This window comes from Macaca fascicularis, chromosome 15 (assembly GCF_037993035.2).
Source record: "Macaca fascicularis isolate 582-1 chromosome 15, T2T-MFA8v1.1".
NCBI lineage: Eukaryota > Metazoa > Chordata > Mammalia > Primates > Cercopithecidae > Macaca > Macaca fascicularis.
Genome location: NC_088389.1, coordinates 27,250,916 through 27,274,893, shown reverse-complemented (window position 1 = coordinate 27,274,893; position 23,978 = coordinate 27,250,916).

Here is a 23,978-nt window from a genome sequence, read left to right as displayed (position 1 = left end):
GGCCCTATAGTCTTCAATGGGATCCGAAATATCTGTTCTCAGATTCCACAGAAATAAGGCTAGCAAAGAGATCCACGAAATACAGATGTAACTCTGTGAGATGAATTAACAGAACACTAAGCAGTTTCTCAGAAAGCTTCTTTCCAGATTTCATCTGAGGATATTTCCTTTTTCACCGTAGCCCTCTATGGGCTTCCAAATATCACTTTGCCAATTCCACAAGAACTGTCTTAGCGAAAGGCTTCTTGAGGGGAAAGCTGTAACTCTGTGAGATGATTTCACAGAACACAAAGAAGTTTCTCAGAAAGCTTCTTTCTCTTTGTTATCGGAGGATATTTCCTTTGGCCCTATAGTCTTCAATGGGATCCGAAATATCTGTTCTCAGATTCCAAAGAAATAAGGCTAGCAAAGAGATCCACGAAATACAGATGTAACTCTGTGAGATGAATTAACAGAACACTCAGCAGTTTCTCAGAAAGCTTCCTTCCAGATTTCATCTGAGGATATTTCCTTTTTCACCACAGCCCTCTATGGGCTTCCAAATATCAATTTGCCAATTCCACAAGAACTGTCGTAGCGAAAGGCTTCTTGAGGGGAAAGCTGTAACTCTGTGAGATGATTTCACAGAACACAAAGAAGTTTCTCAGAAAGCTTCTTTCTCTTTGTTATCGGAGGATATTTCCTTTGGCCCTATAGTCTTCAAAGGGATCCGAAATATCTGTTTTCAGATTCCACAGAAATAAGGCTAGCAAAGAGATGCACGAAATACAGATGTAACTCTGTGAGATGAATTAACAGAACACTAAGCAGTTTCTCAGAAAGCTTCTTTCCAGATTTCATCTGAGGATATTTCCTTTTTCACCATAGCCCTCTATTGGCTTCAAAATATCACTTTGCCAATTCCACAAGAACTGTCTTAGCGAAAGGCTTCTTGAGGGGAAAGCTGTAACTCTGTGGGATGATTTCACAGAACACAAACAAGTTTCTCAGAAAGCTTCTTTCTCTTTGATATCGGAGGATATTTCCTTTGGCCCTATAGTCCTCAAAGGGATCGGAAATATCTGTTCTCAGATTCCACAGAAATGAGGCTAGCAAAGAGATCCACGAAATACAGATGTAACTCTGTGAGATGAATTAACAGAACACTCAGCAGTTTCTCAGAAAGCTTCTTTCCAGATTTCATCTGAGGATATTTCCTTTTTCACCATAGCCCTCTATGGGCTTCCAAATATCACTTTGCCAATTCCACAAGAACTGTCTTAGCGAAAGGCTTCTTGAGGGGAAAGCTGTAACTCTGTGAGATGATTTCGCAGAACACAAAGAAGTTTCTCAGAAAGCTTCTTTCTCTTTGTTATCGGATGATATTTCCTTTGGCCCTATAGTCTTCAATGGGATCCGAAATATCTGTTCTCAGATTCCAAAGAAATAAGGCTAGCAAAGAGATCCACGAAATACAGATGTAACTCTCTGAGATGAATTAACAGAACACTCAGCAGTTTCTCAGAAAGCTTCTTTCCAGATTTCATCTGAGGATATTTCCTTTTTCACCATAGCCCTCTAAGGGCTTCCAAACTATCACTTTGCCAATTCCACAAGAACTGTCTTAGCGAAAGGCTTCTTGAGGGGAAAGCTGTAACTCTGTGAGATGATTTCACAGAACACAAAGAAGTTTCTCAGAAAGCTTCTTTCTCTTTGTTATCGGAGGATATTTCCTTTGGCCCTATAGTCTTCAATAGGATCCGAAATATCTGTTCTCAGATTCCACAGAAATAAGGCTAGCAAAGAGATCCACGAAATACAGATGTAACTCTGTGAGATGAATTAACAGAACACTCAGCAGTTAATCAGAAAGCTTCCTTCCAGATTTCATCTGAGGATATTTCCTTTTTCACCATAGCCCTCTATGGGCTTCCAAATATCACTTTGCCAATTCCACAAGAACTGTCTTAGCGAAAGGCTTCTTGAGGGGAAAGCTGTAACTCTGTGAGATGATTTCACAGAACACAAAGAAGTTTCTCAGAAAGCTTCTTTCTCTTTCTTATCGGAGGATATTTCCTTTGGCCCTATAGTCTTCAATGGGATCCGAAATATCTGTTCTCAGATTCCACAGAAATAAGGCTAGCAAAGAGATCCACGAAATACAGATGTAACTCTGTGGGATGAATTAACAGAACACTAAGGAGTTTCTCAGAAAGCTTCTTTCCAGATTTCATCTGAGGATATTTCCTTTTTCACCATAGCCCTCTATGGGCTTCCAAATATCACTTTGCCAATTCCACAAGAACTGTCTTAGCGAAAGGCTTCTTGAGGGGAAAGCTGTAACTCTGTGAGATGATTTCACAGAACAAAAAGAAGTTTTTCAGAAAGCTTCTTTCTCTTTGTTATCGGAGGATATTTCCTTTGGCCCTATAGTCTTCAATGGGATCCGAAATATCTGTTCTCAGATTCCAAAGAAATAAGGCTAGCAAAGAGATCCACGAAATACAGATGTAACTCTGTGAGATGAATTAACAGAACACTCAGCATTTTCTCAGAAAGCTTCCTTCCAGATTTCATCTGAGGATATTTCCTTTTTCACCATAGCCCTCTATGGGCTTCCAAATATCAATTTGCCAATTCCACAAGAACTGTCTTAGCGAAAGGCTTCTTGAGGGGAAAGCTGTAACTCTGTGAGATGATTTCACAGAACACAAAGAAGTTTCTCAGAAAGCTTCTTTCTCTTTGTTATCGGAGGATATTTCCTTTGGCCCTATAGTCTTCAAAGGGTTCCGAAATATCTGTTCTCAGATTCCACAGAAATAAGGCTAGCAAAGAGATGCACGAAATATAGATGTAACTCTGTGAGAAGAATTAACAGAACACTAAGCAGTTTCTCAGAAAGCTTCTTTCCAGATTTCATCTGAGGATATTTCCTTTTTCACCATAGCCCTCTATGGGCTTCAAAATATCACTTTGCCAATTCCACAAGAACTGTCTTAGCGAAAGGCTTCTTGAGGGGAAAGCTGTAACTCTGTGGGATGATTTCACAGAACACAAACAAGTTTCTCAGAAAGCTTCTTTCTCTTTGATATCGGAGGATATTTCCTTTGGCCCTATAGTCCTCAAAGGGATCGGAAATATCTGTTCTCAGATTCCACAGAAATAAGGCTAGCAAAGAGATCCACGAAATACAGATGTAACTCTGTGAGATGAATTAACAGAACACTAAGCAGTTTCTCAGAAAGCTTCTTTCCAGATTTCATGTGAAGATATTTCCTTTTTCACCATAGCCCTCAATGGGCTTCCAAATATCACTTTGCCAATTCCACAAGAACTGTCTTAGCGAAAGGCTTCTTGAGGGTAAAGCTGTAACTCTGTGAGATGATTTCACAGAACACAAAGAAGTTTCTCAGAAAGCTTCTTTCTCATTGTTATCGGAGGATATTTCCTTTGGTCCTATAGTCTTCAAAGGGATCCGAAAAATCTGTTCTGTGATTCCACAGAAATAAGGCTAGCAAAGAGATCCACGAAATACAGATGTAACTCTGTGAGATGAATTAACAGAACACTCAGCAGTTTCTCAGAAAGCTTCTTTCCAGATTTCATCTGAGGATATTTCCTTTTTCACCATAGCCCTCTATGGGCTTCCAAATATCACTTTGCCAATTCCACAAGAACTGTCTTAGCGAAAGGCTTCTTGAGGGGAAAGCTGTAACTCTGTGGGATGATTTCACAGAACACAAAGAAGTTTCTCAGAAAGCTTCTTTCTCTTTGTTATCGGAGGATATTTCCTTTGGCCCTATAGTCTTCAAAGGGATCCGAAATATCTGTTCTCTGATTCCACAGAAATAAGGCTAGCAAAGAGATCCACGAAATACAGATGTAACTCTGTGAGATGAATTAACAGAACACTAAGCAGTTTCTCAGAAAGCTTCTTTCCAGATTTCATGTGAGGATATTTCCTTTTTCACCATAGCCCTCTATGGGCTTCCAAATATCACTTTGCCAATTCCACAAGAACTGTCTTAGCGAAATGCTTCTTGAGGGGAAAGCTGTAACTGTGTGAGATGATTTCACAGAACACAAAGAAGTTTCTCAGAAAGCTTCTTTCTCTTTGTTATCGGAGGATATTTCCTTTGCCCCTATAGTCTTCATAGGAATCCGAAATATCTGTTCTCAGATTCCACAGAAATAAGGCTAGCAAAGAGATCCACGAAATACAGATGTAACTCTGTGAGATGAATTCACAGAACACTAAGCAGTTTCTCAGAAAGCTTCTTTCCAGATTTCATATGAGGATATTTCCTTTTTCACCATAGACCTCTATGGGCTTCCAAATATCACTTTGCCAATTCCACAAGAACTGTCTTAGCGAAAGGCTTCTTGAGGGGAAAGCTGTAACTCTGTGAGATGATTTCACAGAGCACAAAGAAGTTTCTCAGAAAGCTTCATTCTCTTTGTTATCGGAGGATATTTCCTTTGGCCCTATAGTCTTCAATGGGATCCGAAATATCTGTTCTCAGATTCCACAGAAATAAGGCTAGCAAAGAGATCCACGAAATACAGATGTAACTCTGTGAGATGAATTAACAGAACACTAAGCAGTTTCTTAGAAAGCTTCTTTCCAGATTTCATCTGAGGATATTTCCTTTTTCACCATAGCCCTCTATGGGCTTCCAAATATCACTTTGCCAATTCCACAAGAACTGTATTAGCGAAAGGCTTCTTGAGGGGAAAGCTGTAACTCTGTGGGATGATTTCACAGAACACAAAGAAGTTTCTCAGAAAGCTTCTTTCTCTTTGTTATCGGAGATTATTTCCTTTGGCCCTATAGTCTTCAAAGGGATCCGAAATATCTGTTCTCAGATTCCACAGAAATAAGGCTAGCAAAGAGATCCACGAAATACAGATGTAACTCTGTGAGATGAATTAACAGAACACTAAGCAGTTTCTCAGAAAGCTTCTTTCCAGATTTCATCTGAGGATATTTCCTTTTTCACCATAGCCCTCTATGGGCTTCCAAATATCACTTTGCCAATTCCACAAGAACTGTCTTAGCGAAAGGCTTCTTGAGGGGAAAGCTGTAACTCTGTGAGATGATTTCACAGAACACAAAGAAGTTTCTCAGAAAGCTTCTTTCTCTTTGTTATCGGAGGATATTTCCTTTGGCCCTGTAGTCTTCAATGGGATCCGAAATATGTGTTCTCACATTCCACAGAAATAAGGCTAGCAAAGAGATCCACGAAATACAAATGTAACTCTGTGAGATGAATTAACAGAACACTCAGCAGTTTCTCAGAAAGCTTCTTTCGAGATTTCATCTGAGGATATTTCCTTTTTCACCATAGCCCTCTATGGGCTTCCAAATATCACTTTGCCAATTCCACAAGAACTGTCTTAGCGAAAGGCTTCTTGAGGGGAAAGCTGTAACTCTGTGAGATGATTTCACAGAGCACAAAGAAGTTTCTCAGAAAGCTTCATTCTCTTTGTTATCGGAGGATATTTCCTTTGGCCCTATAGTCTTCAATGGGATCCGAAATATCTGTTCTCAGATTCCACAGAAATAAGGCTAGCAAAGAGATCCACGAAATACAGATGTAACTCTGTGAGATGAATTAACAGAACACTAAGCAGTTTCTTAGAAAGCTTCTTTCCAGATTTCATGTGAAGATATTTCCTTTTTCACCATAGCCCTCTATGGGCTTCCAAATATCACTTTCCCAATTCCACAAGAACTGTCTTAGCGAAAGGCTTCTTGAGGGGAAAGCTGTAACTCTGTGGGATGATTTCACAGAACACAAAGAAGATTCTCAGAAAGCTTCTTTCTCTTTGTTATCGGAGATTATTTCCTTTGGCCCTATAGTCTTCAAAGGGATCCGAAATATCTGTTCTCAGATTCCACAGAAATAAGGCTAGCAAAGAGATCCACGAAATACAGATGTAACTCTGTGAGATGAATTAACAGAACACTAAGCAGTTTCTCAGAAAGCTTCTTTCCAGATTTCATCTGAGGATATTTCCTTTTTCACCATAGCCCTCTATGGGCTTCCAAATATCACTTTGCCAATTCCACAAGAACTGTCTTAGCGAAAGGCTTCTTGAGGGGAAAGGTGTAACTCTGTGAGATGATTTCACAGAACACAAAGAAGTTTCTCAGAAAGCTTCTTTCTCTTTGTTATCGGAGGATATTTCCTTTGGCCCTATAGTCTTCAATGGGATCCGAAATATGTGTTCTCAGATTCCACAGAAATAAGGCTAGCAAAGAGATCCACGAAATACAGATGTAACTCTGTGAGATGAATTAACAGAACACTAAGCAGTTTCTCAGAAAGCTTCTTTCCAGATTTCATCTGAGGATATTTCCTTTTTCACCATAGCCCTCTATGGGCTTCCAAATATCACTTTGCCAATTCCACAAGAACTGTCTTAGCGAAAGGCTTCTTGAGGGGAACGCTGTAACTCTGTGAGATGATTTCGCAGAACACAAAGAAGTTTCTCAGAAAGCTTCTTTCTCTTTGTTATCGGATGATATTTCCTTTGGCCCTATAGTCTTCAATGGGATCCGAAATATCTGTTCTCAGATTCCACAGAAATAAGGCTAGCAAAGAGATCCACGAAATACAGATGTAACTCTCTGAGATGAATTAACAGAACACTCAGCAGTTTCTCAGAAAGCTTCTTTCCAGATTTCATCTGAGGATATTTCCTTTTTCACCATAGACCTCTATGGGCTTCCAAACTATCACTTTGCCAATTCCACAAGAACTGTCTTAGCGAAAGGCTTCTTGAGGGGAAAGCTGTAACTCTGTGAGATGATTTCACAGAACACAAAGAAGTTTCTCAGAAAGCTTCTTTCTCTTTGTTATCGGAGGATATTTCCTTTGGCCCTATAGTCATCAATAGGATCCGAAATATCTGTTCTCAGATTCCACAGAAATAAGGCTAGCAAAGAGATCCACGACATACAGATGTAACTCTGTGAGATGAATTAACAGAACACTCAGCAGTTTCTCAGAAAGCTTCCTTCCAGATTTCATCTGAGGATATTTCCTTTTTCACCATAGCCCTCTATGGGCTTCCAAATATCACTTTGCCAATTCCACAAGAACTGTCTTAGCGAAAGGCTTCTTGAGGGGAAAGCTGTAACTCTGTGAGATGATTTCACAGAACACAAAGAAGTTTCTCAGAAAGCTTCTTTCTCTTTGTTATCGGAGGATATTTCCTTTGGCCCTATAGTCTTCAATAGGATCCGAAATATCTGTTCTCAGATTCCAAAGAAATAAGGCTAGCAAAGAGATCCACGACATACAGATGTAACTCTGTGAGATGAATTAACAGAACACTCAGCAGTTTCTCAGAAAGCTTCCTTCCAGATTTCATCTGAGGATATTTCCTTTTTCACCATAGCCCTCTATGGGCTTCCAAATATCACTTTGCCAATTCCACAAGAACTGTCTTAGCGAAAGGCTTCTTGAGGGGAAAGCTGTAACTCTGTGAGATGATTTCACAGAACACAAAGAAGTTTCTCAGAAAGCTTCTTTCTCTTTGTTATCGGAGAATATTTCCTTTGGCCCTATAGTCTTCAAAGGGATCCGAAATATCTGTTCTCAGATTCCACAGAAATAAGGTTAGCAAAGAGATCCACGAAATACAGATGTAACTCTGTGAGATGAATTAACAGAACACTCAGCAGTTTCTCAGAAAGCTTCTTTCGAGATTTCATCTGAGGATATTTCCTTTTTCACCATAGCCCTCTATGGGCTTCCAAATATCACTTTGCCAATTCCACAAGAACTGTCTTAGCGAAAGGCTTCTTGAGGGGAAAGCTGTAACTCTGTGAGATGATTTCGCAGAACACAAAGAAGTTTCTCAGAAAGCTTCTTTCTCTTTGTTATCGGAGGATATTTCCTTTGGCCCTATAGTCTTCAAAGGGATCCGAAATATCTGTTCTCTGATTCCACAGAAATAAGGCTAGCAAAGAGATCCACGAAATACAGATGTAACTCTGTGAGATGAATTAACAGAACACTAAGCAGTTTCTCAGAAAGCTTCTTTCCAGATTTCATGTGAGGATATTTCCTTTTTCACCATAGCCCTCTATGGGCTTCCAAATATCACTTTGCCAATTCCACAAGAACTGTCTTAGCAAAAGGCTTCTTGAGGGGAAAGCTGTAACTCTGTGGGATGATTTCACAGAACACAAAGAAGTTTCTCAGAAAGCTTCTTTCTCTTTGTTATCGGAGGATATTTCCTTTGGCCCTATAGTCTTCAAAGGGATCCGAAATATCTGTTCTCAGATTCCACAGAAATAAGGCTACCAAAGAGATCCACGAAATACAGATGTAACTCTGTGCGATGAATTAACAGAACACTAAGCAGTTTCTCAGAAAGCTTCTTTCCAGATTTCATGTGAGGATATTTCCTTTTTCACCATAGCCCTCTATGGGCTTCCAAATATCACTTTGCCAATTCCACAAGAACTGTCTTAGCGAAAGGCTTCTTGAGGGGAAAGGTGTAACTCTGTGAGATGATTTCACAGAACACAAAGAAGTTTCTCAGAAAGCTTCTTTCTCTTTGTTATCGGAGGATATTTCCTTTGGCCCTATAGTCTTCAATGGATCCGAAATATCTGTTCTCAGATTCCACAGAAATAAGGCTAGCAAAGAGATCCACGAAATACAGATGTAACTCTGTGAGATGAATTAACAGAACACTAAGCAGTTTCTCAGAAAGCTTCTTTCCAGATTTCATCTGAGGATATTTCCTTTTTCACTATAGCCCTCTATGGGCTTCCAAATATCACTTTGCCAATTCCACAAGAACTGTCTTAGCGAAAGGCTTCTTGAGGGGAAAGCTGTAACTCTGTGAGATGATTTCACAGAACACAAAGAAGTTTCTCAGAAAGCTTCTTTCTCTTTGTTATCGGAGGATATTTCCTTTGGCCCTATAGTCTTCAATGGGATCCGAAATATCTGTTCTCAGATTCCAATGAAATAAGGCTAGCAAAGAGATCCACGAAATACAAATGTAACTCTGTGAGATGAATTAACAGAACACTAAGCAGTTTCTCAGAAAGCTTCTTTCCAGATTTCATCTGAGGATATTTCCTTTTTCACCATAGCCCTCTATGGGCTTCCAAATATCACTTTGCCAATTCCACAAGAACTGTCTTAGCGAAATGCTTCTTGAGGGGAAAGCTGTAACGCTGTGAGATGATTTCGCAGAACACAAAGAAGTTTCTCAGAAAGCTTCTTTCTCTTTGTTATCGGAGGATATTTCCTTTGGCCCTATAGTCTTCAATAGGATCCGAAATATCTGTTCTCAGATTCCACAGAAATAAGGCTAGCAAAGAGATCCACGAAATACAGATGTAACTCTGTGAGATGAATTAACAGAACACTCAGCAGTTTCTCAGAAAGCTTCCTTCCAGATTTCATCTGAGGATATTTCCTTTTTCACAATAGTCCTCTATGGGCTTCCAAATATCACTTTGCCAATTCCACAAGAACTGTATTAGCGAAAGGCTTCTTGAGGGGAAAGCTGTAACTCTGTGAGATGATTTCACAGAACACAAAGAAGTTTCTCAGAAAGCTTCTTTCTCTTTGTTATCGGAGGATATTTCCTTTGGCCCTATAGTCTTCAATGGGATCCGAAATATCTGTTCTCAGATTCCAAAGAAATAAGGCTAGCAAAGAGATCCACGAAATACAGATGTAACTCTGTGAGATGAATTAACAGAACACTAAGCAGTTTCTCAGAAAGCTTCTTTCGAGATTTCATCTGAGGATATTTCCTTTTTCACCGTAGCCCTCTATGGGCTTCCAAATATCAATTTGCCAATTCCACAAGAACTGTCTTAGCGAAAGGCTTCTTGAGGGGAAAGCTGTAACTCTGTGAGATGATTTCACAGAACACAAAGAAGTTTCTCAGAAAGCTTCTTTCTCTTTGTTATCGGAGGATATTTCCTTTGGCCCTATAGTCTTCAATGGGATCCGAAATATCTGTTCTCAGATTCCACAGAAATAAGGCTAGCAAAGAGGTGCACGAAATACAGATGTAACTCTGTGAGATGAATTAACAGAACACTAAGCAGTTTCTCAGAAAGCTTCTTTCCAGATTTCATCTGAGGATATTTCCTTTTTCACCATAGCCCTCTATGGGCTTCCAAATATCACTTTGCCAATTCCACAAGAACTGTCTTAGCGAAATGCTGCTTGAGGGGAAAGCTGTAACTCTGTGGGATGATTTCACAGAACACAAACAAGTTTCTCAGAAAGCTTCTTTCTCTTTGATATCGGAGGATATTTCCTTTGGCCCTATAGTCCTCAAAGGGATCGGAAATATCTGTTCTCAGATTCCACAGAAATAAGGCTAGCAAAGAGATCCACGAAATACAGATGTAACTCTGTGAGATGAATTAACAGAACACTCAGCAGTTTCTCAGAAAGCTTCCTTCCAGATTTCATCTGAGGATATTTCCTTTTTCACCATAGCCCTCTATGGGCTTCCAAATATCACTTTGCCAATTCCACAAGAACTGTCTTAGCGAAAGGCTTCTTGAGGGGAAAGCTGTAACTCTGTGAGATGATTTCACAGAACACAAAGAAGTTTCTCAGAAAGCTTCTTTCTCTTTGTTATCGGAGGATATTTCCTTTGGCCCTATAGTCTTCAATGGGATCCGAAATATCTGTTCTCAGATTCCACAGAAATAAGGCTAGCAAAGAGATGCACGAAATACAGATGTAACTCTGTGAGATGATTTAACAGAACACTAAGCAGTTTCTCAGAAAGCTTCTTTCAAGATTTCATCTGAGGATATTTCCTTTTTCACCATAGCCCTCTATGGGCTTCCAAATATCACTTTGCCAATTCCACAAGAACTGTCTTAGCGAAAGGCTTCTTGAGGGGAAAGCTGTAACTCTGTGGGATGATTTCACAGAACACAAACAAGTTTCTCAGAAAGCTTCTTTCTCTTTGATATCGGAGGATATTTCCTTTGGCCCTATAGTCCTCAAAGGGATCGGAAATATCTGTTCTCAGATTCCACAGAAATAAGGCTAGCAAAGAGATCCACGAAATACTGATGTAACTCTGTGAGATGAATTAACAGAACACTAAGCAGTTTCTCAGAAAGCTTCTTTCCAGATTTCATCTGAGGATATTTCCTTTTTCACCATAGCCCTCTAGGGGCTTCCAAATATCACTTTGCCAATTCCACAAGAACTGTCTTAGCGAAAGGCTTCTTGAGGGGAAAGCTGTAACTCTGTGAGATGATTTCACAGAACACAAAGAAGTTTCTCAGAAAGCTTCTTTCTCTTTGTTATCGGAGGATATTTCCTTTGGCCCTATAGTCTTCAAAGGGATCCGAAATATCTGTTCTCTGATTCCACAGAAATAAGGCTAGCAAAGAGATCCACGAAATACAGATGTAACTCTGTGAGATGAATTAACAGAACACTCAGCAGTTTCTCAGAAAGCTTCTTTCCAGATTTCATCTGATGATATTTCCTTTTTCACCATAGCCCTCTATGGGCTTCCAAATATCACTTTGCCAATTCCACAAGAACTGTCTTAGCGAAAGGCTTCTTGAGGGGAAAGCTGTAACTCTGTGGGATCATTTCTCAGAACACAAAGAAGTTTCTCAGAAAGCTTCTTTCTCTTTGTTATCGGAGGATATTTCCTTTGGCCCTATAGTCTTCAAAGGGATCCGAAATATCTGTTCTCTGATTCCACAGAAATAAGGCTAGCAAAGAGATCCACGAAATACAGATGTAACTCTGTGAGATGAATTAACAGAACACTAAGCAGTTTCTCAGAAAGCTTCTTTCCAGATTTCATCTGAGGATATTTCCTTTTTCACCATAGCCCTCTATGGGCTTCCAAATATCACTTTGCCAATTCCACAAGAACTGTCTTAGCGAAATGCTTCTTGAGGGGAAAGCTGTAACGCTGTGAGATGATTTCGCAGAACACAAAGAAGTTTCTCAGAAAGCTTCTTTCTCTTTGTTATCGGATGATATTTCCTTTGGCCCTATAGTCTTCAATGGGATCCGAAATATCTGTTCTCAGATTCCACAGAAATAAGGCTAGCAAAGAGATCCACGAAATACAGATGTAACTCTCTGAGATGAATTAACAGAACACTCAGCAGTTTCTCAGAAAGCTTCTTTCCAGATTTCATCTGAGGATATTTCCTTTTTCACCATAGCCCTCTATGGGCTTCCAAACTATCACTTTGCCAATTCCACAAGAACTGTCTTAGCGAAAGGCTTCTTGAGGGGAAAGCTGTAACTCTGTGAGATGATTTCACAGAACACAAAGAAGTTTCTCAGAAAGCTTCTTTCTCTTTGTTATCGGAGGATATTTCCTTTGGCCCTATAGTCTTCAATAGGATCCGAAATATCTGTTCTCAGATTCCACAGAAATAAGGCTAGCAAAGAGATCCACGAAATACAGATGTAACTCTGTGAGATGAATTAACAGAACACTCAGCAGTTTCTCAGAAAGCTTCCTTCCAGATTTCATCTGAGGATATTTCCTTTTTCACCATAGTCCTCTATGGGCTTCCAAATATCACTTTGCCAATTCCACAAGAACTGTATTAGCGAAAGGCTTCTTGAGGGGAAAGCTGTAACTCTGTGAGATGATTTCACAGAACACAAAGAAGTTTCTCAGAAAGCTTCTTTCTCTTTGTTATCGGAGGATATTTCCTTTGGCCCTATAGTCTTCAATGGGATCCGAAATATCTGTTCTCAGATTCCAAAGAAATAAGGCTAGCAAAGAGATCCACGAAATACAGATGTAACTCTGTGAGATGAATTAACAGAACACTAAGCAGTTTCTCAGAAAGCTTCTTTCGAGATTTCATCTGAGGATATTTCCTTTTTCACCGTAGCCCTCTATGGGCTTCCAAATATCAATTTGCCAATTCCACAAGAACTGTCTTAGCGAAAGGCTTCTTGAGGGGAAAGCTGTAACTCTGTGAGATGATTTCACAGAACACAAAGAAGTTTCTCAGAAAGCTTCTTTCTCTTTGTTATCGGAGGATATTTCCTTTGGCCCTATAGTCTTCAATGGGATCCGAAATATCTGTTCTCAGATTCCACAGAAATAAGGCTAGCAAAGAGATGCACGAAATACAGATGTAACTCTGTGAGATGAATTAACAGAACACTCAGCAGTTTCTCAGAAAGCTTCTTTCCAGATTTCATCTGAGGATATTTCCTTTTTCACCATAGCCCTCTATGGGCTTCCAAATATCACTTTGCCAATTCCACAAGAACTGTCTTAGCGAAATGCTGCTTGAGGGGAAAGCTGTAACTCTGTGGGATGATTTCACAGAACACAAACAAGTTTCTCAGAAAGCTTCTTTCTCTTTGATATCGGAGGATATTTCCTTTGGCCCTATAGTCCTCAAAGGGATCGGAAATATCTGTTCTCAGATTCCACAGAAATAAGGCTAGCAAAGAGATCCACGAAATACAGATGTAACTCTGTGAGATGAATTAACAGAACACTCAGCAGTTTCTCAGAAAGCTTCCTTCCAGATTTCATCTGAGGATATTTCCTTTTTAACCATAGCCCTCTATGGGCTTCCAAATATCACTTTGCCAATTCCACAAGAACTGTCTTAGCGAAAGGCTTCTTGAGGGGAAAGCTGTAACTCTGTGAGATGATTTCACAGAACACAAAGAAGTTTCTCAGAAAGCTTCTTTCTCTTTGTTATCGGAGGATATTTCCTTTGGCCCTATAGTCTTCAATGGGATCCGAAATATCTGTTCTCAGATTCCACAGAAATAAGGCTAGCAAAGAGATGCACGAAATACAGATGTAACTCTGTGAGATGATTTAACAGAACACTAAGCAGTTTCTCAGAAAGCTTCTTTCCAGATTTCATCTGAGGATATTTCCTTTTTCACCATAGCCCTCTATGGGCTTCCAAATATCACTTTGCCAATTCCACAAGAACTGTCTTAGCGAAAGGCTTCTTGAGGGGAAAGCTGTAACTCTGTGGGATGATTTCACAGAACACAAACAAGTTTCTCAGAAAGCTTCTTTCTCTTTGATATCGGAGGATATTTCCTTTGGCCCTATAGTCCTCAAAGGGATCGGAAATATCTGTTCTCAGATTCCACAGAAATAAGGCTAGCAAAGAGATCCACGAAATACTGATGTAACTCTGTGAGATGAATTAACAGAACACTAAGCAGTTTCTCAGAAAGCTTCTTTCCAGATTTCATGTGAGGATATTTCCTTTTTCACCATAGCCCTCTAGGGGCTTCCAAATATCACTTTGCCAATTCCACAAGAACTGTCTTAGCGAAAGGCTTCTTGAGGGGAAAGCTGTAACTCTGTGAGATGATTTCACAGAACACAAAGAAGTTTCTCAGAAAGCTTCTTTCTCTTTGTTATCGGAGGATATTTCCTTTGGCCCTATAGTCTTCAAAGGGATCCGAAATATCTGTTCTCTGATTCCACAGAAATAAGGCTAGCAAAGAGATCCACGAAATACAGATGTAACTCTGTGAGATGAATTAACAGAACACTCAGCAGTTTCTCAGAAAGCTTCTTTCCAGATTTCATCTGATGATATTTCCTTTTTCACCATAGCCCTCTATGGGCTTCCAAATATCACTTTGCCAATTCCACAAGAACTGTCTTAGCGAAAGGCTTCTTGAGGGGAAAGCTGTAACTCTGTGGGATCATTTCTCAGAACACAAAGAAGTTTCTCAGAAAGCTTCTTTCTCTTTGTTATCGGAGGATATTTCCTTTGGCCCTATAGTCTTCAAAGGGATCCGAAATATCTGTTCTCTGATTCCACAGAAATAAGGCTAGCAAAGAGATCCACGAAATACAGATGTAACTCTGTGAGATGAATTAACAGAACACTAAGCAGTTTCTCAGAAAGCTTCTTTCCAGATTTCATCTGAGGATATTTCCTTTTTCACCATAGCCCTCTATGGGCTTCCAAATATCACTTTGCCAATTCCACAAGAACTGTCTTAGCGAAAGGCTTCTTGAGGGGAAAGCTGTAACTCTGTGAGATGACTTCAAAGAACACAAAGAAGTTTCTCAGAAAGCTTCTTTCTCTTTGTTATCGGAGGATATTTCCTTTGGCCCTATAGTCTTCAATGGGATCCGAAATATCTGTTCTCACATTCCACAGAAATAAGGCTAGCAAAGAGATCCACGAAATACAGATGTAACTCTCTGAGATGAATTAACAGAACACTCAGCAGTTTCTCAGAAAGCTTCTTTCCAGATTTCATCTGAGGATATTTCCTTTTTCACCATAGCCCTCTATGGGCTTCCAAATATCACTTTGCCAATTCCACAAGAACTGTCTTAGCGAAAGGCTTCTTGAGGGGAAAGCTGTAACTCTGTGAGATGATTTCACAGAACACAAAGAAGTTTCTTAGAAAGCTTCTTTCTCTTTGTTATCGGAGGATATTTCCTTTGGCCCTATAGTCTTCAATGGGATCCGAAATATCTGTTCTCAGATTCCAAAGAAATAAGGCTAGTAAAGAGATCCACGAAATACAGAAATAACTCTGTGAGATGAATTAACAGAACACTAAGCAGTTTCTCAGAAAGCTTCTTTCCAGATTTCATCTGAGGATATTTCCTTTTTCACCATAGCCCTCTATGGGCTTCCAAATATCACTTTGCCAATTCCACAAGAACTGTCTTAGCGTAAGGCTTCTTGAGGGGAAAGCTGTAACTCTGTGAGATGATTAGGCAGAACACAAAGAAGTTTCTCAGAAAGCTTCTTTCTCTTTGTTATCGGATAATATTTCCTTTGGCCCTATAGTCTTCAATGGGATCCGAAATATCTGTTCTCAGATTCCAAAGAAATAAGGCTAGCAAAGAGATCCACGAAATACAGATGTAACTCTCTGAGATGAATTAACAGAACACTCAGCAGTTTCTCAGAAAGCTTCCTTCCAGATTTCATCTGAGGATATTTCCTATTTCACCATAGCCCTCTATGGGCTTCCAAATATCACTTTGCCAATTCCACAAGAACTGTCTTAGCGAAAGGCTTCTTGCGGGGAAAGCTGTAACTCTGTGAGATGATTTCAAAGAACACAAAGAAGTTTCTCAGAAAGCTTCTTTCTCTTTGTTATCGGAGGATATTTCCTTTGGCCCTATAGTCTTCAATAGGATCCGAAATATCTGTTCTCAGATTCCACAGAAATAAGGCTAGCAAAGAGATCCACGACATACAGATGTAACTCTGTGAGATGAATTAACAGAACACTCAGCAGTTTCTCAGAAAGCTTCCTTCCAGATTTCATCTGAGGATATTTCCTTTTTCACCATAGCCCTCTATGGGCTTCCAAATATCACTTTGCCAATTCCACAAGAACTGTCTTAGCGAAAGGCTTCTTGAGGGGAAAGCTGTAACTCTGTGAGATGATTTCACAGAACACAAAGAAGTTTCTCAGAAAGCTTCTTTCTCTTTGTTATCGGAGGATATTTCCTTTGGCCCTATAGTCTTCAATGGGATCCGAAATATCTGTTCTCAGATTCCAAAGAAATAAGGCTAGCAAAGAGATCCACGAAATACAGATGTAACTCTGTGAGATGAATTAACAGAACACTAAGCAGTTTCTCAGAAAGCTTCTTTCGAGATTTCATGTGAGGATATTTCCTTTTTCACCATAGCCCTCAATGGGCTTCCAAATATCAATTTGCCAATTCCACAAGAACTGTCTTAGCGAAAGGCTTCTTGAGGGGAAAGCTGTAACTCTGTGAGATGATTTCACAGAACACAAAGAAGTTTCTCAGAAAGCTTCTTTCTCTTTGTTATCGATGGATATTTCCTTTGGCCCTATAGTCTTCAAAGGGATCCGAAATATCTGTTCTCAGATTCCACAGAAATAAGGCTAGCAAAGAGATCCACGACATACGGATGTAACTCTGTGAGATGAATTAACAGAACACTCAGCAGTTTCTCAGAAAGCTTCCTTCCAGATTTCATCTGAGGATATTTCCTTTTTCACCATAGCCCTCTATGGGCTTCAAAATATCACGTTGCCAATTCCACAAGAACTGTCTTAGCGAAAGGCTTCTTGAGGGGAAAGCTGTAACTCTGTGGGATGATTTCACAGAACACAAACAAGTTTCTCAGAAAGCTTCTTTCTCTTTGATATCGGAGGATATTTCCTTTGGCCCTATAGTCCTCAAAGGGATCGGAAATATCTGTTCTCAGATTCCACAGAAATAAGGCTAGCAAAGAGATCCACGAAATACTGATGTAACTCTGTGAGATGAATTAACAGAACACTAAGCAGTTTCTCAGAAAGCTTCTTTCCAGATTTCATGTGAGGATATTTCCTTTTTCACCATAGCCCTCTAGGGGCTTCCAAATATCACTTTGCCAATTCCACAAGAACTGTCTTAGCGAAAGGCTTCTTGAGGGGAAAGCTGTAACTCTGTGAGATGATTTCACAGAACACAAAGAAGTTTCTCAGAAAGCTTCTTTCTCTTTGTTATCGGAGGATATTTCCTTTGGCCCTATAGTCTTCAAAGGGATCCGAAATATCTGTTCTCTGATTCCACAGAAATAAGGCTAGCAAAGAGATCCACGAAATACAGATGTAACTCTGTGAGATGAATTAACAGAACACTCAGCAGTTTCTCAGAAAGCTTCTTTCCAGATTTCATGTGAGGATATTTCCTTTTTCACCATAGCCCTCTATGGGCTTCCAAATATCACTTTGCCAATTCCACAAGAACTGTCTTAGCGAAAGGCTTCTTGAGGGGAAAGGTGTAACTCTGTGAGATGAGTTCACAGAACACAAAGAAGTTTCTCAGAAAGCTTCTTTCTCTTTGTTATCGGAGGATATTTCCTTTGGCCCTATAGTCTTCAAAGGGATCCGAAATATCTGTTCTCAGATTCCACAGAAATAAGGCTAGCAAAGAGATCCACGACATACAGATGTAACTCTGTGAGATGAATTAACAGAACACTCAGCAGTTTCTCAGAAAGCTTCCTTCCAGATTTCATCTGAGGATATTTCCTTTTTCACCATAGCCCTCTATGGGCTTCCAAATATCACTTTGCCAATTCCACAAGAACTGTCTTAGCGAAAGGCTTCTTGAGGGGAAAGCTGTAACTCTGTGAGATGACTTCAAAGAACACAAAGAAGTTTCTCAGAAAGCTTCTTTCTCTTTGTTATCGGAGGATATTTCCTTTGGCCCTATAGTCTTCAATGGGATCCGAAATATCTGTTCTCACATTCCACAGAAATAAGGCTAGCAAAGAGATCCACGAAATACAGATGTAACTCTCTGAGATGAATTAACAGAACACTCAGCAGTTTCTCAGAAAGCTTCTTTCCAGATTTCATCTGAGGATATTTCCTTTTTCACCATAGCCCTCTATGGGCTTCCAAATATCACTTTGCCAATTCCACAAGAACTGTCTTAGCGAAAGGCTTCTTGAGGGGAAAGCTGTAACTCTGTGAGATGATTTCACAGAACACAAAGAAGTTTCTTAGAAAGCTTCTTTCTCTTTGTTATCGGAGGATATTTCCTTTGGCCCTATAGTCTTCAATGGGATCCGAAATATCTGTTCTCAGATTCCAAAGAAATAAGGCTAGTAAAGAGATCCACGAAATACAGAAATAACTCTGTGAGATGAATTAACAGAACACTAAGCAGTTTCTCAGAAAGCTTCTTTCCAGATTTCATCTGAGGATATTTCCTTTTTCACCATAGCCCTCTATGGGCTTCCAAATATCACTTTGCCAATTCCACAAGAACTGTCTTAGCGAAAGGCTTCTTGAGGGGAAAGCTGTAACTCTGTGAGATGATTAGGCAGAACACAAAGAAGTTTCTCAGAAAGCTTCTTTCTCTTTGTTATCGGATAATATTTCCTTTGGCCCTATAGTCTTCAATGGGATCCGAAATATCTGTTCTCAGATTCCACAGAAATAAGGCTAGCAAAGAGATCAACGAAATACAGATGTAACTCTCTGAGATGAATTAACAGAACACTCAGCAGTTTCTCAGAAAGCTTCCTTCCAGATTTCATCTGAGGATATTTCCTATTTCACCATAGCCCTCTATGGGCTTCCAAATATCACTTTGCCAATTCCACAAGAACTGTCTTAGCGAAAGGCTTCTTGCGGGGAAAGCTGTAACTCTGTGAGATGATTTCAAAGAACACAAAGAAGTTTCTCAGAAAGCTTCTTTCTCTTTGTTATCGGAGGATATTTCCTTTGGCCCTATAGTCTTCAATAGGATCCGAAATATCTGTTCTCAGATTCCACAGAAATAAGGCTAGCAAAGAGATCCACGACATACAGATGTAACTCTGTGAGATGAATTAACAGAACACTCAGCAGTTTCTCAGAAAGCTTCCTTCCAGATTTCATCTGAGGATATTTCCTTTTTCACCATAGCCCTCTATGGGCTTCCAAATATCACTTTGCCAATTCCACAAGAACTGTCTTAGCGAAAGGCTTCTTGAGGGGAAAGCTGTAACTCTGTGAGATGATTTCACAGAACACAAAGAAGTTTCTCAGAAAGCTTCTTTCTCTTTGTTATCGGAGGATATTTCCTTTGGCCCTATAGTCTTCAATGGGATCCGAAATATCTGTTCTCAGATTCCAAAGAAATAAGGCTAGCAAAGAGATCCACGAAATACAGATGTAACTCTGTGAGATGAATTAACAGAACACTAAGCAGTTTCTCAGAAAGCTTCTTTCGAGATTTCATGTGAGGATATTTCCTTTTTCACCATAGCCCTCAATGGGCTTCCAAATATCAATTTGCCAATTCCACAAGAACTGTCTTAGCGAAAGGCTTCTTGAGGGGAAAGCTGTAACTCTGTGAGATGATTTCACAGAACACAAAGAAGTTTCTCAGAAAGCTTCTTTCTCTTTGTTATCGATGGATATTTCCTTTGGCCCTATAGTCTTCAAAGGGATCCGAAATATCTGTTCTCAGATTCCACAGAAATAAGGCTAGCAAAGAGATCCACGACATACGGATGTAACTCTGTGAGATGAATTAACAGAACACTCAGCAGTTTCTCAGAAAGCTTCCTTCCAGATTTCATCTGAGGATATTTCCTTTTTCACCATAGCCCTCTATGGGCTTCAAAATATCACGTTGCCAATTCCACAAGAACTGTCTTAGCGAAAGGCTTCTTGAGGGGAAAGCTGTAACTCTGTGAGATGATTTCACAGAACACAAAGAAGTTTCTCAGAAAGCTTCTTTCTCTTTGATATCGGAGGATATTTCCTTTGGCCCTATAGTCCTCAAAGGGATCGGAAATATCTGTTCTCAGATTCCACAGAAATAAGGCTAGCAAAGAGATCCACGAAATACAGATGTAACTCTGTGAGATGAATTAACAGAACACTAAGCAGTTTCTCAGAAAGCTTCTTTCCAGATTTCATGTGAGGATATTTCCTTTTTCACCATAGCCCTCTATGGGCTTCCAAATATCACTTTGCCAATTCCACAAGAACTGTCTTAGCGAAAGGCTTCTTGAGGGGAAAGGTGTAACTCTGTGAGATGATTTCACAGAACACAAAGAAGTTTCTCAGAAAGCTTCTTTCTCTTTGTTATCGGAGGATATTTCCTTTGGCCCTATAGTCTTCAATGGGATCCGAAATATGTGTTCTCAGATTCCACAGAAATAAGGCTAGCAAAGAGATCCACGAAATACAGATGTAACTCTGTGAGATGAATTAACAGAACACTAAGCAGTTTCTCAGAAAGCTTCTTTCCAGATTTCATCTGAGGATATTTCCTTTTTCACCATAGCCCTCTATGGGCTTCCAAACTATCACTTTGCCAATTCCACAAGAACTGTCTTAGCGAAAGGCTTCTTGAGGGGAAAGCTGTAACTCTGTGAGATGATTTCACAGAACACAAAGAAGTTTCTCAGAAAGCTTCTTTCTCTTTGTTATCGGAGGATATTTCCTTTGGCCCTATAGTCTTCAATAGGATCCGAAATATCTGTTCTCAGATTCCACAGAAATAAGGCTAGCAAAGAGATCCACGAAATACAGATGTAACTCTGTGAGATGAATTAACAGAACACTCAGCAGTTTCTCAGAAAGCTTCCTTCCAGATTTCATCTGAGGATATTTCCTTTTTCACCATAGCCCTCTATGGGCTTCCAAATATCACTTTGCCAATTCCACAAGAACTGTCTTAGCGAAAGGCTTCTTGAGGGGAAAGCTGTAACTCTGTGAGATGATTTCACAGAACACAAAGAAGTTTCTCAGAAAGCTTCTTTCTCTTTGTTATCGGAGGATATTTCCTTTGGCCCTATAGTCTTCAATGGGATCCGAAATATCTGTTCTCAGATTCCAAAGAAATAAGGCTAGCAAAGAGATCCACGACATACAGATGTAACTCTGTGAGATGAATTAACAGAACACTCAGCAGTTTCTCAGAAAGCTTCCTTCCAGATTTCATCTGAGGATATTTCCTTTTTCACCATAGCCCTCTATGGGCTTCCAAATATCACTTTGCCAATTCCACAAGAACTGTCTTAGCGAAAGGCTTCTTGAGGGGAAAGCTGTAACTCTGTGAGATGATTTCAAAGAACACAAAGAAGTTTCTCAGAAAGCTTCTTTCTCTTTGTTATCGGAGGATATTTCCTTTGGCCCTATAGTCTTCAATGGGATCCGAAATATCTGTTCTCACATTCCACAGAAATAAGGCTAGCAAAGAGATCCACGAAATACAGATGTAACTCTCTGAGATGAATTAACAGAACACTCAGCAGTTTCTCAGAAAGCTTCTTTCCAGATTTCATCTGAGGATATTTCCTTTTTCACCATAGCCCTCTATGGGCTTCCAAATATCACTTTGCCAATTCCACAAGAACTGTCTTAGCGAAAGGCTTCTTGAGGGGAAAGCTGTAACTCTGTGAGATGATTTCACAGAACACAAAGAAGTTTCTTAGAAAGCTTCTTTCTCTTTGTTATCGGAGGATATTTCCTTTGGCCCTATAGTCTTCAATGGGATCCGAAATATCTGTTCTCAGATTCCAAAGAAATAAGGCTAGTAAAGAGATCCACGAAATACAGAAATAACTCTGTGAGATGAATTAACAGAACACTAAGCAGTTTCTCAGAAAGCTTCTTTCCAGATTTCATCTGAGGATATTTCCTTTTTCACCATAGCCCTCTATGGGCTTCCAAATATCACTTTGCCAATTCCACAAGAACTGTCTTAGCGAAAGGCTTCTTGAGGGGGAAGCTGTAACTCTGTGAGATGATTAGGCAGAACACAAAGAAGTTTCTCAGAAAGCTTCTTTCTCTTTGTTATCGGATAATATTTCCTTTGGCCCTATAGTCTTCAATGGGATCCGAAATATCTGTTCTCAGATTCCACAGAAATAAGGCTAGCAAAGAGATCAACGAAATACAGATGTAACTCTCTGAGATGAATTAACAGAACACTCAGCAGTTTCTCAGAAAGCTTCCTTCCAGATTTCATCTGAGGATATTTCCTTTTTCACCATAGCCCTCTATGGGCTTCCAAATATCACTTTGCCAATTCCACAAGAACTGTCTTAGCGAAAGGCTTCTTGAGGGGAAAGCTGTAACTCTGTGAGATGATTTCACAGAACACAAAGAAGTTTCTCAGAAAGCTTCTTTCTCTTTGTTATCGGAGGATATTTCCTTTGGCCCTATAGTCTTCAAAGGGATCCGAAATATCTGTTCTCAGATTCCACAGAAATAAGGCTAGCAAAGAGATCCACGACATATGGATGTAACTCTGTGAGATGAATTAACAGAACACTCAGCAGTTTCTCAGAAAGCTTCCTTCCAGATTTCATCTGAGGATATTTCCTTTTTCACCATAGCCCTCTATGGGCTTCCAAATATCACTTTGCCAATTCCACAAGAACTGTCTTAGCGAAAGGCTTCTTGAGGGGAAAGCTGTAACTCTGTGAGATGATTTCACAGAACACAAAGAAGTTTCTCAGAAAGCTTCTTTCTCTTTGTTATCGGAGGATATTTCCTTTGGCCCTATAGTCTTCAAAGGGATCCGAAATATCTGTTCTCAGATTCCACAGAAATAAGGCTAGCAAAGAGATGCACGAAATACAGATGTAACTCTGTGAGATGAATTAACAGAACACTAAGCAGTTTCTCAGAAAGCTTCTTTCCAGATTTCATCTGAGGATATTTCCTTTTTCACCATAGCCCTCTATGGGCTTCAAAATATCACGTTGCCAATTCCACAAGAACTGTCTTAGCGAAAGGCTTCTTGAGGGGAAAGCTGTAACTCTGTGGGATGATTTCACAGAACACAAACAAGTTTCTCAGAAAGCTTCTTTCTCTTTGATATCGGAGGATATTTCCTTTGGCCCTATAGTCCTCAAAGGGATCGGAAATATCTGTTCTCAGATTCCACAGAAATAAGGCTAGCAAAGAGATCCACGAAATACAGATGTAACTCTGTGAGATGAATTAACAGAACACTAAGCAGTTTCTCAGAAAGCTTCTTTCCAGATTTCATGTGAGGATATTTCCTTTTTCACCATAGCCCTCTATGGGCTTCCAAATATCACTTTGCCAATTCCACAAGAACTGTCTTAGCGAAAGGCTTCTTGAGGGGAAAGGTGTAACTCTGTGAGATGATTTCACAGAACACAAAGAAGTTTCTCAGAAAGCTTCTTTCTCTTTGTTATCGGAGGATATTTCCTTTGGCCCTATAGTCTTCAATGGGATCCGAAATATGTGTTCTCAGATTCCACAGAAATAAGGCTAGCAAAGAGATCCACGAAATACAGATGTAACTCTGTGAGATGAATTAACAGAACACTAAGCAGTTTCTCAGAAAGCTTCTTTCCAGATTTCATCTGAGGATATTTCCTTTTTCACCATAGCCCTCTATGGGCTTCCAAACTATCACTTTGCCAATTCCACAAGAACTGTCTTAGCGAAAGGCTTCTTGAGGGGAAAGCTGTAACTCTGTGAGATGATTTCACAGAACACAAAGAAGTTTCTCAGAAA